The sequence below is a fragment of the Globicephala melas genome, chromosome 14 (assembly GCF_963455315.2).
Source record: "Globicephala melas chromosome 14, mGloMel1.2, whole genome shotgun sequence".
NCBI classification, from domain to species: Eukaryota; Metazoa; Chordata; class Mammalia; order Artiodactyla; family Delphinidae; genus Globicephala; species Globicephala melas.
The window spans coordinates 46,884,833-46,900,011 of NC_083327.1; the positions used below are offsets into that span (position 1 = coordinate 46,884,833).

At 40.5% G+C, this 15,179-nt stretch overlaps 1 protein-coding gene across 2 annotated transcripts in view; it reads left to right on the forward strand.

Annotated features, from left to right (window-relative positions):
* The window catches only part of SLC35F1 (solute carrier family 35 member F1), a 485,769-nt gene that overhangs the window by 450,505 nt on the left and 20,085 nt on the right, over positions 1–15,179 (forward strand). The window lies entirely within an intron of this gene.

Below are 15,179 nucleotides of genomic sequence, written 5' to 3' on the forward strand. Positions count from 1 at the left end.
CCCCCATGACCTGGGTATTCACATTCCAACTATAAGACTGAAGCAACATTTTGTCATAAGAGACTAGTCACTGCAGACATTTGATAGTGAAAGATAAGAAACAGCTCTAGAGGGAAAGGCTTTCAAATAATGGGGGACAGTTTTTCTGACATCATTCACCCCAGAAGCTACTCTTTTTCCAGCCTAAAGCTAGGGAGACTTGTACAATTCTCAAGCTATAACTGCCGAATGGTTTCTGCCAAAGGCACCAGAAGAGTGTATTCTCATTGGAGAAAAGACACAGTTCCTGCAGTTTCTGTTTTGCATGGATTTTTATAGCAAATGTGAATGGAAAATGCTAATGTATTCAAAATAGTTTTTATTATATCAGCCCTAAAGAAGAAATTATTCAGTACAAAGATGGCAATCTCTTCAAGTGTAAGACTCTACCCACATCCTCACCCAAGGCAGGCATGACATTGGTTATGGCCCACTGAGGTGTGCTATGAGAGGCTGTTTTTTAAACACTGCACTCACTGATTCATTAACAATTGACTAGAGTTGGTATGTAAGAGACCCGCTTGCCATTCCTTAACTAGTCCTATAAGATAAGGGTCAGTGGGGACTATGAAAAAGGTCAGTGTGAAAAAGGACAAGTAAGGGATACCCAAACAGATAAGACCGAATTAGGACAGGCCAAAGAAGAAGAGACAGAAGAACAGAGGCGCTGCTCTTGGCCACTTCTAGCCAAGTGCTTCACCAGCAGTATTACAGGTAATGTCATCATCTCACGGATGTGGCCAGTTGATAGGGCATCTTGGTGGGCAGGGCATGTTCCACCAGGTCACACTGGGTTTGGAGGTTCCCGGAGAATTGCTGAGCTGGAGGGAGTAAGTACTTGAGATGATGAGCAGAGGCCAAGCGGCAGAAGTGAATGGTCAGAAATATTACTGTGCTAAGCCAGAATCATAGCCAAGAAACAGACCGAGAAGAGCAGACACGGGCGGAAAAGAGGTCGCCAACGAGGTTGGCAGCTGGGAGGACCAGAAACAGACCTGGGAGATGAGAGGTGACGAAAGCAACCGTGGCAGCAGATAGGGGTAAAATGCTGAGTCCCTGTTTTACGTGGAAACTTCTGCCAAGCGTGGTGGCAAAAATGGCAGCTGAAAGAAATTGTCTATTGCTGGACAGCAGTTGTACATTGTTGGTAATTTGTTTTGTCTAGTTGGTACAATCTGTTTCCTGAGTGCACCCTGGTCCTCATAAGGGTGAAAAGTAAAGTCTCAGCGTGTTCCCCCCATTGCTCCCCACCAGTGTTAGGAGGACCACCTTCCCTCAGAATCCCCCTCCAAACACACCCGATTCTTTTCCAGAGCCCTGGGGACTGCTCAGCCGGGGTCTCATCCGTATAGCACAGTAGCTGCATTTTTCTGTCTCTCCTCTACAGCTAAGCATCCGCATCTGTTGTGGATGAGCTCTGTTCTCAGCACTTCCTCCTGTAATTGTCTTTGTAAGGTCCAACTAGAAGAATCCCTTTAATTGTCCTTGAGGAAAGATGACTGAAACCTGTGGTTTTGATGAAGGACTACGGTCACTTCTTGGGCAGTCCTGATCCAGTTCGGCTCTCAGCATCCTCCATAGCAGTGTTCTGGAAAGTCTGCTTTCACCAGGGGTACTTGCTAAAAATGCAGATTCCCGGGCCACACCCCTGAGCCACGGAATCAGCATCTGGGGATGCACCTGGGGGAGTCTGCTCCTCCGTGAGGCTGATGTTCTCTGAATTTGAGAACAAATACCTGAAAAGGGGTCCCTGAGCAGCGCTTGTTCATATTTGAGTCTGTCACTCCTCGTACTTCCACTGACTTTTGGTTAGACCTGGGGCTCTCTACATAAACAAGCATCAGAAACTGGGAAGCTGATGAACCAGGTAAATTCTAATTCTCCCAAATTCATCTTCTTCTCTCATCATTTGTATGTTACTGCTAACTTAGGATAAGTAACTTTGGGGAGGAGGAAACCGTGTAGTACCCTGTCATCGTGCCATCAGAAGGGAACATGTGTTATCCGAAAATTACATTCCTGTACTCACCTATTTGGAGGTGTCATAGATGTTTTTTAATTCTTAAAGCAATGCTTTTCGCTATACATTTCACTGTTCAAGCAATGCTTTTCACTGTTACCATTTAACAGATAAATTTCCTTAAGGTAAGAAAACACAATAGGTGTTTTCTCTAGTTAAACTTGATTCCTATTGTCTTTCTTTAAATCAAACTTTCAAGATAATTGTAGATACATATGCAGTTTTAAGAAATATACAGAGTTCCCATTTACCCTTTACCTAGTTTCCCCCATTGGTGACGTCTTGCAAACCTGTGGTATAATATCAGGATTTTAACATCGACACAGTTAACATGCAGAATATTTCCATCCCTACATGGGTTGTTCTTGTTGCCTTTTTATAGCCAGGCTTACTTGTCTCTCACCCACCTCCTTAACCCCTTGAAACCACTAATTTATTCTCCATTTCTCTAAATTTGTCACTTGCACGTAAATGGAATTATACAGTATGTAACCTTTTGGGATCGACATTTTTCACAGCATAGTTTCTCAGCGTAATTCTCTGGAGATTCATCCGTATTGTTTTATATATTAGTAGCTCCTTTTTTATTGCTGAGTACTATTCCACAGTATGGATGTACCACGATTTATTTAACCACGCACTCAGTGAAGGACTCTGGGTTGTTTCTGTTTGAGCCTATTACATGTAAAACTGTCATGAACATTCATGTACACGTTCTTGTGTGAACAGATTTTTCATTTCTCTGAAATAAACAACCAAGAGTACAATTGCTGGGCTTATGGTTATAGCATGTTTAGTTTTATAAGAAACTTCCAAAATGCTTTCTTGAGTGACCTGTTATCTTTTGTTACAAAGAAATACATATCAGTTGTGAGAAAGTCAGAAAATACAGATAATTATTGTTATCCATTGGTACCATTTACAGGGCATATTACTTTTGTAGTGCACATATTTGCAGTTCATATATATTTTAAAATTGAATTACACCATGCATACTGCTTTGTTACATGCTTTATTTAAACTTAGCATGTAGGGACTTCCCTGGCTGTCCAGTGGTTAAGACTTCGCCTTCCAATGAAGGGGGTGTGGGTTCGATCCCTGGTCAGGAAGCTAAGATCCCACATGCCTCACAGCCGAAAAACCAAAACATAAAACAGAAGCAATATTGTAACAAATTCAATGAAGACTTTAAAAATGGTCCACATCAAAAAAAAAATCTTTAAAAAATTAATAAATAAATAAACTTAGCATGTATATATTTCCTTGTCTTTGCGGAGCACAGGCTCCGGACGCGCAGGCTCAGCGGCCATGGCTCACGGGCCCAGCCGCTCCGCGGCATGTGGGATCTTCCCGGACCGGGGCACGAACCCGTGTCCCCTGCATCGGCAGGTGGACTCTCAACCACTGCGCCACCAGGGAAGCCCTGGGCATTAGATTTTTAAAGACTCCCCGGTTGACCCTAGTGTGCAGCCAGAATTGAGTCATTGGTTCAGGCAATTTATGTGGCTGCAAGCAGGTGGCACTAGGACCAAAGGGTGAAGGTTATAAGATTATAGTGAAATAGAAAGAAACCTTGTTAGCAATTAGTCACCCGAAAGTGGACTAGACTGTCTTGGGGGTTCCCCTCACTGGAGGAAGCTGGGCAAGAATGTGAGAGGGATAACGGAGAGGGGACTCACACTTCAGTACTGACGATTAACCCGTGACCTGATCTTATTTGGTTTTACTACAGTCTGCAGTCAGAGTTTACCTTTCACCTAATCATGATGTCTTTAAACAACCTTCTGGTCTGGTTATAAATATCTACAAGTCGAGAGAGAAGGGCTGTTTGCTCACAGATGTTGCTTACTCAGGCAGAACTAAATGATTAAATGAAGCTCTCCTGCCCAACATTGATTATTTGCTTTTTCTCACCTTCCGTCCTTGGAAAAAATCCATTCCTTTCCCCACCCATCAGTCCACTGTCTGCAGCTTCTCTACCTCTTGTGCTGACTGAGCAATAAAGCCCCACATCCCAGGGAAGCAAAAGACCTAATTCTGAAGTGGACTATCTACGTGGTACAGTGCTCTTGCAAACTCTAGTTTTACAAGACTTTTGAGAAGTGGTCATATATTTCTGTTCTTTAGTACCTAACAGCACTATTGAATCCAGAACAGTAAATCTATAGCAATCCATGGAAATTACAGGAGATGAGCTTTACTGGGCCTCAGAGACCCCTTAAAACCAAGCCCAGGAAGAGATTCAGATAGGAAGTTTTCAAGTTGATGGTGTGTTGGCTTTTCAAGGTCAAAGCTTGACCAGTTATGAACTCTATCCCCTTGTTTATTGAACACAAGGACACTTTTGAAATTGAAAGGGTATGGGTTTCCTGTGGCTACTGTAACAAATTACCATGTACTTAATAGTAAAAAACAACACAGATTTATTACCTTAGGGTATTGGAGATCGGAAGTCTCACTTGGTTAAAATCAAGTGTTAGCAGAGCGGGGTGGCTTCTGGAGGCTCTAGGGGAGAAACTGTTTCCTTGCCCTTTCCAGCTTCTGGAGGCTGCTTGCTTCCTTGGCTCGTGGCCCCTTCTTCCATCTTCAAAGCCAGCAGTAGAGCATCGTTAAATCTGACTGCCATTCCTGCTTCCCTTGTAAGGACTCATGTGATTACATTGGGCCCACCCAGATAACCCAGGATAATCTCACCATCTCAAAATGCAATGCGTAACTTAATCACATCTGCAGAGTTCCTTTTACCATGTAAGGTAACATATTCACAGCTTCCAGGGATTAGGGTGTGAACATTTTGAGGACGCCATCATTCTGCCAACTACAGGAGACCCATTAATAATTTACACCAACACAAATAAGGGTAATGTCTCCAAGCCGGACCAACTGGGACATGTGGATGTGCTCTTCAGAAGCCAAATCTGGGCAATGAAGGTACTCTCCACTTACACACACTGGGATCTGTTGAATTTCCCAACTGCTTTTTAAAGTAGTTATGTTACCTGCTAATCTGTCACTTTAACAAAGAAAACACTAAGTCAGGTGGTGAGAAGATGAATTGGGGTGAGAAGACTACTTCAGTGTCTGCTGTGTGAAGCATGAATTCAGCAGTCTGCTGTGGCAAAAAGAGCATGTTCTGCAAAGTCAAAGAAGCCTAGATTGAGTTTGTGGCTTCTGTTTACTGTGTAAGGGCTTTGAACCAGCTGTTTATTCTCGTCCAACTTCAAGGTGCTTAGACTTGCCTTAGGGAGTTTTTGAAGGGATTATGTAATTTTTGAAAGGTGACCAATGGTGATGCATTTCTCTGATTGAATGTATGGTTCAGGATTAGTAATCCCTATCTCATTCCATTTTTAAGATGTTACTCTTATTTTCAGATTTTGTAACTGGATGTGTAGCTTTTAACAGTTTTGTTAGAGATTTCTCTTATTCCTTATTTGAAAAGGCAAAACTGGGGTTTCATGCATAAAAATTTAGAAAATATTGTATCAGTCATTTTTAGCTGAATTCCTTGATTATTAGATTGCTTATAATAGAATTTTTAGGTGATAGCCATAAATTTTAAAATTTCAAGTGTTGTTAAGATAAAATATCAATCATTCTTTCAAGATATGCCGTCATGTGCTGAACATTCTTCAGGAAAAAAGCTGCCAGTGTTGAATATGCAGGGTATTCCCTTTTGCCTGACATTTAAAATAGAAAATGGCTTACTTCACATACTTTGCTATTACCTTTTCAAGGCTTAATATTGCCACAGAATTGCTGTAATAAAGTTGAGCGTAATTTCATAAGAAGTGATTATTTTTGTAGCCTTATCAAAATAAATAAAAAATTGATAGAGAAAGAAATGAACAACGTAAGTTCTCTGAAGTCCCCTTTAAACACTCCACTTAGGCCATTGGCTTACCTGGCCCCCCATATCGAACAGCCTGAAACCACAGGTGATCCTAGTGAAAGAGTAATATTTCAGGAAGGTAAGGGCACCATAAAACTTACACACTTACATCAGGAAGACGTTTTTACCATCCAAATATTCACTACTAAAAAAAAAGGTAGAGAGAGATTTCAAAATCATTTGTCTAAGAATGCCACTTTATTCTGGGTAATGTGATTCACGTGAATTTTTGAGAACTTCATCTGTATGTTTTAGTCGCATTTTTATACCAGATAAATATTTATAATTGCTGCAAGTTATTTTCAACAAGTAATCAGAAAAGTTTCTTACATCATCAACTGCCTATTCAGGCAATCCAGATAACATCCTATGATCCACCCTGACCCTCTCTGTCAGCCACTAAAAATTACCTCCGAACATGCGCCAGTTTCTCGTACTAGTTTTGTTGTTATTGTTGTTACAGGAGACTTGGCAAGAAAAGTTTAATAACTCTGGATGTGGGGCTAATTTAATAATATGTTGTTGTGTACTAAATTTAAAAGAACTTCATTCAGCAAATGTTTACGTATTCTATGCCTGCTATGCTCCAAACACTGTTTTGGTTCTTCACTATTTATAAATAAAGGTGACAAGAACAGCAAAAATCACCAGGCGGATTAATGCAAAGGATGAGCTTCCAAACCACTGAAACTTGAATAGGCCAGCAATCTCAAGCATCCTTAACATCTGAGTTTCAATGCCAGAGTTTGTAGAGATTGCATCAACAGCGGAATCTTTCATTAGCCACAGATATGAATCTGCAGCCAAGCAACCCTGTTGATCCTTGGCGACAGTGAGCAATTTCAGTAATGGGACTGCACTTGAAAAGCCCAGGCAGGCAGCTCCAGCCTGTGGCGGCTGATGACCAGAAAGCAGTACTTCACATCTTATTTATAAAAACACCTGCATAAGTAACCAGTTATATTTCTTTTTGTAAGAACAGCATCTTAAAAGGCTGTGAATTTTAAGTATAATACTCCCTAATGCAATTATTAATGGGAGATTCTAAAACTGACACAGCTTTTATGACTCTTCATATTTTTTCAACTGTCACTGGTGAGTAGAGAATTGGAGAAACTAGCATCACTGAGGCCCCAAAGCATTTCACATGAAATACCCAGGTGTGAGAGCAATGAATGTTTAGACTTGGTTTCCCCCTGCCTGGAAACTCAGTACAGTGTCTTTTGAAGTTTCCGTCTTGCAGAATTAGAGTAAGTGCTTTCGTGGGTGGAAGGGAGTGCTTCCCAGGCAGCCATTCAGGAACCCAGGCTCCTTCCATCTTGTGGCTCTGCCATCCTCTGGTGCAGGGATCAACAAACTATGAACTGTGAGCCAGCCTCCTGGTTTGGTAAATATAATTTTCTCAGAGTACAGCAACGTCCATTTCTTTGTATGTTATTCATGGCTGCTTTTGCCCTACAACAGCAGCACTGAGTAGTTGTGACAGAGACTGTGTGACCTACAAGCCAGAAATATTTACTATCTAGCTCCTTAAGAAAAAGTTTGCCTGCTCCTGGGCTAGGCTCTTGGAGTCCTCTTCAGGGCTCGCTGTAAGACAGCCTAGAGACTTCTATGGCTGTGTCTGGAGTGATGTATATAACCTCCTCCTCACTCTATTGGCCAGAACTCAGTCACATGGCCACATTCTATTGCAAGGGAGGCTGGGAAATGTAGTCAAGCCGTTTGTGCGGGAAGAAAAGAAAACAGGTTTGTTTAGTGAATGAGTAGCCAGTATCTGCCATATTAGCAATTTCCATTTACCAGAAATATTGAAAGGATTAGAGAAGTTAGGGATAAATTGTGCGGCAGGTCCAGAATTATAGCCAGAAGTCAAAATTCCTTCTACATGAATCTATTCATAAATTCCACATCACAAACAGATATTTTGAACTCATATCATCAGGACAAGCTGTAAGGAAAAATGGAATGAGCTAGAAGTGTTGCAGAAGTTTCATATGGAAAGGCTTGTGGTTGGACTGGAACACAGCCAGGAAAAAACAGCTAGCTGTTTTCCAGGAGAATGCATGGGATGTGTTTGTCATCAGGGTGCATAGCCTGGCCCCCTCCTGCACAGTCAGACACCTAATTTTGTCAGCAGACCTGTATGGATCCATCTCCCATGGGTGACCCAAGCACATGGAAATCAGAGCATCAGTTTGCTGAGATAAAGAACAAAGATCAGCTCAAACATTGTCTTGCCTAAAGCTGAGACATCACTCTATACATCTCCAGGGGCTACTATAGATGGAAGATTTCTTTTAAACTCTATACTTAAAGTTTTGAGAGTTTTTATCTATTTCCTCCATGAGAGATGATTGATATTATCCCTTCTTCATTTCCTGACTTCTGTTGTACTGTTTTTATGTTGTCAATTATTTTAATAGTTAATTTCTATCAATATAATCCCTATGGTTTTAAAGCCTGTATTTCCATACTTACTACATTTGCTATACCACCAGTCTCTGAAATCCAGGCTCTTTTCTGAATTCCTTATCTTGATTTTTCTCTTATTTGGCTGGATTTCATCACTATTGGTATCGTCAGGAAGCAGGGCTGCCATGCATGGTTGTCCAGGCTGTCCACAGTGCAATTTGTCCATTTATAAGGAATATGTTCCAGCAGATGGTCAAGTGCCTTGAAGAGGGGAGACTTTATAGTTACTGCAAAAGTGCCACTGGGCTAGTGGTGGGTCTGTCCGGAAGTATTCTTTGCTTCCTTGAAAATATGTCTTATGTTTGTTTTCAAAGGAGAACATTTTTTAGGTAACACTTTCTTTTTCTCAGAGCTTTATAGCTATTGAGAGGTTTTTTGTTTTAAAAATTGAGCACTGCACCCAGTCCTTTCCAATCTTTTGAGTGACTGGATTTTGTCATTAAGGAATTTGGTTTTATTTTTTCCCCAAGAGTTCACAAGTGTGGTATCTCTGGGTTTTCTTCTGTTTGAGAATGTCTCTGATGTCTTTACACTTGTAAGTCAACTTGGTCTATGACCTGTCCCACTCCCAGGGGTACAGTTCCTTGGTGGCCTTGAAACTGCTCCCCCAGTTCACCCCAGAGGCCCAGATAATGGCAAGCCCCAATTCCCCTGCCTCCTTGAGAATAAGAGGAAGAAGGGAAAGGTTTTTTTTCCTAAGAATGTTTCGTTGACTTTTCCCTGAGTTTGCCTAATCACCACTTAATCAATTCTCTCCAACTTGGAGAGGGAGCTGAAACTATCTTCACCAAAATGTGAACCCGCGTCCAAGGGCAGGCAGAATGTCAGAGTTGTCACAAGCCTGAGCCCAAGCTCTGGAGTCAGAGCACCTGTGTGCATTTCAGCTCACTCCCTACCAAGGGACCCCTACCTTTTTTGTGCCATGTGTCCCTTTGGCAGTCTGGTGAAGCCTGAAGACCCCTTTTTCAATGTTTCTAAATGTCTAAAATAAAATACGTAGCATTACAAAGCAGGCTGGTTGTATTAAAATAAAGTTATCAAAATATTTTTAAATGCGATGTTATAGTAATATACAAACCACAAGATCTGGAAGCACCTCTAATAACTATTATCATTTCAAAGCAGTGACGAGTGTAAGCAATATTTGGAGACATCTGTGCAGCAATTGTAGTGTGATATAAAAATACGTGTGATTTCTATTGCGAAAGAGTCTATGGTACCACAATACTAATGTAGCTCATTGCTTACATTTATGACAAAGACACGTTAAACGTCAGCTGGAGGGCAATGAAATTAAAAATCCGGGTTTCTTGTCCAGGTTTGAAGACCCTCTGAATTCTATACAAGAACCCCTGATGCTACCAGGGGCAAAAGTTACTTAATTTCTCTCAACCTTAGTTTCCCCATCAGCAAAATGGAGGTCACAATAGTGGATACCGTATAACTGGTAGCATTAGGGGTCCTTATAGTGGATGAAATAGTGTGTGTAGATCACCTACTGTAGCTGGCACAGTGAACACTCAGTAAATAGCGCCATTATCAAGGATGGTAGAATTTTGAGTGCTTGTATTTCACGTTCTTCACTTAAAAGTATTGGCTAAATTATGTATTGCTGAAACACTCTATGAACATTTGTTATTTTTATAATCATAAAAAAATTTATTTTCAGTTCAGAAATACATAAGGCTAGCAATCCCCTCAAATAAAAAGGAAATCTAAATACGAATCTCTGCCATTGAAAAATGGGACAAAATTGCAATGAGACTCTGATTAGAAGTTTCTAAGTGGTTTATTCTTGGTTTTAATTGACAAACATGGACAAAAAATTAAAGGGTTTCTCTGTGTTTGTTTTCCTCATTCTTTTTACATAACTAAAACTCTTCACTCATTGCATTGCTAAGCACCAACTTAGTCATATGCTTAGTTTCTTCCTCATTTAAATATATTTTGGGATGTGGTTCTATTTTTTAAATAAATACACTGTAAGCCATTCTGTGGGGCCTCACATTTAGCAATCTAGCTCAATGCAACTTGAACGTAAATTTTGGCTACCAGTATTACATCTGGTTCCTTCTTGATGCCCCATTGAACCAGGCATTTTCGTGCAGGAGTGGAGCTATTTCCCGTTGCTCTGGAAGTCTCAGCAGTTAGGGATTATGGTGATGTTGCCTTTGTGCACTACCCACTCACAGCTTTAAATGAAAGGACAGACCTTATGTAAGAAGTAAGTTCTAAGCTCAAGACGACAGGGGCCATGCACGTCTCCCTCTCTGCTGGATCCCTGACATGTGGTACAGGGCCTGGCATGGTAGTTGTTCATCAATTATTTATTCAATGAAAGGCTAATTTCTACAAGAAAGATTAAAGGTTAAACTTCAGTTTTCTAAGCTGAATGTTATCTAGGAATTTTCACATAGGATGCAGAAAGCTTTTGATTGATACGGACTCTTTACATCTCAAGTTGACGAAACCTGCTGAAAAGTTCAAAATTTAGATCCCACAATAGCAAGTCACTGTTTTGATTCACTCTTTGCATCGATGGATTGCTTAGGGAACATCTCAAGGGAACATGGGTATAGAAACCAGTTCAATGCCATAATAACTGTATACATTGTCATGGGAGACAGGAAGCATGGAACTGACATCAAGGTTGAAAATTGGCTAAGACATTTATTCTATTTACAGAAAAAATCATATCTAATATTCAGATTTATTGTTCATAAGTCCTCCCACAGTAAAATTGTGAAATGTCATTATCATATACTGTATTTCTGTATCTATATCTGTATTTGTTGATGTGTCTACATCCACAGGGGTCCACAAACAGTTCTGTAAAAGTTCAGACTAGAGATATTTCAGGCTTTGCAGGCCAGACAGTCTTTACAGCCACTCAACTCTGCCATGGACATGGCTGTCTTCCAATAAAACTTTATTTACAAAACCAGGCAGCTGCCAGATTTGTTAGTTTACTGACCCCTGATGTGGACTGTAATTGTCCTTGCAAACTTTTCCCTAATCTTCAGCACCAGGAAACAACCATTTCCTCTGCAGAGTGTATCATTAACAGAGCTGCTGGAATGCTGCAGCCTTCCAGTATCAACAAAGCTCTACACAGAACGCTACAGACTTTTTTGCACTTCAAGTGTGTGGACTTGTTTTCAAAGCTAATTGTAATCATTTCGACGCAGCTTTAGAATAAGTGGAGTATCCGCCTCCTATCTGAGTTCTCGGTGGCATCTAAGGCCGCATCTGTTAGTTTGGTTATAAGGATATCTGTGGCATGCATACAATACAGTGAACCGTCTTCAGTTTATTGGTTAAATTGTTTTCATTTTACGTAAAGGAATGAGTAGGGTGCCAATGCAAAACAACAGTCCTGAGCTAAGATGGATATTAAAGCCATAGCTTACAGGGAAGGAGGAAGCAAAGCCATCTGGAGACAGGGAGCACATCCTAAACTGATTTTCTGCATACTGTGTGCCCCAGGAGAAACAACAATATCAGATAATAACAATAATATTATCCAATTAACTTTCCCAGAATCACGTGTCCGGAGAAAACCATTGTATATATGCACAGGTTAATTTGACAATAAAGAAGGTCGTTTCCAAGTGACATATGTCCTTCCAGCTTAAGTGACTTCTCACCATCTCCCTCAAAACAATATACTGAGAGAGACATATAGAGACATATAGATGGGTATATCAATTCATGGATGTCAAATTTAGGGGAAACCTCTAGATTTTTATTTTTAAAAAATGTGTTTGTATAATAGTAACATAACCCAAAATTCACAGTTTTTGCAACTCCTAAGACATTAGATGATTTAATTTTTAATAATAGGTACAAAGAAAAAGAAATGAACAGTGTTGAATGTCTGTCACATTTTTTATAGCACTTCATGGATTTCAAGTATTATACAATTCTGGGAAAAAGTAATAATAATGATGTAAGATTTTATGATGGAATAACCAAATATTCTGGGCCTACTGCCAATACTTCTCAGTGATATTCTGGAATTAAAAAGTGAGTGTCGAGGACTATTTAAGAAGGTGGCAGCTACTTATCACGTTCTGTGGATGAAGGGTGTCACTGGCCTTACCAGTAAACAAAGGATGTAGCAGCCATCAGGCCATCAGCCACTGCAGCCAAGACTGTGCACCCTGAGGGGATTCAGGATGGAGAAAAACAGGATACTGACCCCAGATAGTTAAGGTGCATATCAAAGGAATGGTTTCCATGAGTCCAGATTCTCGCATCTTCCCATACAGAGAAAAGCACTAAATTCATTAACTTGAGATGTTTGTTTTTCTTTAATTAGCAGAAATCTTTTGATGTTTAACTACCTAGTTTGGTTTTGCAAAAACTCCTATATATCCTGGCTCCTCCCTTACCTCTTAGGAATACTCCCTTTTATAGCTGTCTGAGAACTTGTCTCCTGGGCTTAAGTCCTCAGGAAATTCTCCAAATACAACATAATTCTTAACTTTTAGGTAGTGCATTTTTTTTCAGTCTACAGACCAGACTTATTTAGAAAAAAAATTTATTAGCCATTGAAACCATAATATGATTTCTTCCTTGACAGCTGCCACATCAAGATATTCTTTACAATAAATTACTCATCCGTTTATTTCATTTTTCTGTCTCTCTTGCCACCAGCAGGTGCATGTGAGAGAAGGAAATGAGGAATTCCAATATGGTTGCAGGAGAGTTCATTTTTCATTTTGTCAAGGGGTTTCCCCCTCCTGCAGCCGGGATAATATTTCTTGATGATTGTGCATTTCTATGAATTGAGAAAGAACAGCTTCCAAATTCATCAACAGTCCATTAAAGTTGTTCCAAGATATGTGGAATTAAATAAAGTTGAGCCCCACCCACCCCTGTACAATAAGAGATATGGATTGCCCTAGAAACTTGAATATAGGGAATGGAAGAAACAAAAAGAGTTATGCTGCAATGCAGTTAACCAAGCATTTAGGAGATGGGAAGAGAATTGGGTGGAACCTCTGGGTGCCGTGTCAGCTGTCACTACAAGACAAGCCCTAAGTTCTCTGTTAGACCTGCCCACACCTCCCATGTCCTCAGTTCCAAGTCGTTCATCGCGGTGCTTTGTACTTCTCTGAGGGACTGGTTTTCTGAAAAGGAAATGAGATGATACACATGAAAATACTTTGGAGGAAGTAGACCACAGCTTTGTTTGCTATCTAAGATTATCAATCTTAATTTAGAATTGTTATGAAATGTACCTTCCTAAATATGGTTCTCATCTTAGAACACTTCTCAGGTTGCGAGAAAGGAGACCAATTGGCAGGAATTATACCTACGACACCACGCAGTGTATGCTAGTGCTATAGAAGGTGTTAAGAGTAAATCCTCTCCATTAAAAAGATGATATGTGACCATAGGACAATAAACGCACCATGAGAAATGCTCAGAAGAGCATCACATACTCTCAGAACAGTCAGCTTCAGTAACTGAGATTCTTAATTTCTCTCTTCTTCACTCCCCACGTGTACTCCATCAGCAAATTCTATCCATCCTCCGACAAAATAGATCCCCTTCTGTTTCTACTGCCATCATCTTGGTTCAGAATACAACCATCTCTCACTTAGACCATTTCAATAGTCTCTTGGTCTTTCTGCTTCCACTTATTCCTCTTGTCAGTGAAACAATGTTGCCTGCCCTATCCGAAAACAAAGGACGTTGCATCACATCACAGTCATCACATTACAGCCACGGGACTCAGGAGAGAAACAGGATGCACCTAGAAGTCAGCCACTGCAGCCACCCCCCACATGCACTCTGAGGAGACCCAGGGTGAGAAAGTACAGGACACTGGCCCCAGATAGCTGGGGTGCATATCAAAGGAACGATTTCAGTGAGCCCAGACTCTTGCATCTTTCCATACACAGAAAAGTGCTAAATTCCTTAACTTGAGATGTCTGTTTTCTGTAATTAATAGTAATCTTTTGATGTTCCAACTATCTGGTCTTTGTTGCAAAAACTCCTATATATCCTGGCTCTTCCCTTAGCTCTTCAGAGCAGTCCCTCAGGGCTGTCTGAGAGGCTGCATCCTGGGTTTAAGTGCTCAGTTTTGTCCGCCAAAGAAACATAATTCTCAACTTTTAGGTGGTGTGTTTCGGTTTTTTTTTAGTTGACAGTCTCTACAGTTAATCACCCACCAGCAGCCGGGGTGATCCTTTTAAAACACCAATCAGATTATGTTCTCTTCTTCTGAATACCCTTTACTAACTTCTTTCTCACTGCATTTTGAGCAAAATTTAGATGCCCTGCTGACCTCTAAGGGCCTGACAACTTTCCTGAGTGCCTGTGTCCTATGGCTCATTGACTGAAAAAAATGCACCACCTAAAAGTTGAGAGTTATATTTTATTCGACATTCTTAGGACTTAAAGCCTGGGAGACAGCATCTCAGATAAATGCTGAGAAAACTGTTCCAAAGAGGAAGGGGGGATATAGGAGATATAGGAGTTTTTGCAACCACGGCAGTCTTTCCCAAAGTCATATTACAGATTAAGTTCTTCAAGTTAGTTTTAGTCTGTCTCCCATGATAGACTGGAAACTGGGAACAGAGTTATATCCATTTTATTTGTCACCGTACCCCCAGCACATGATGCATAATAGGAACTCGGTAAGCATTTCTTGAAGGGATGGATATGATATTTAGGGTGATATATAGGGTCTCAGATCATGGTTATGCTCAGTTATTAAATGAATAATTACTGAGCTATTAGTTA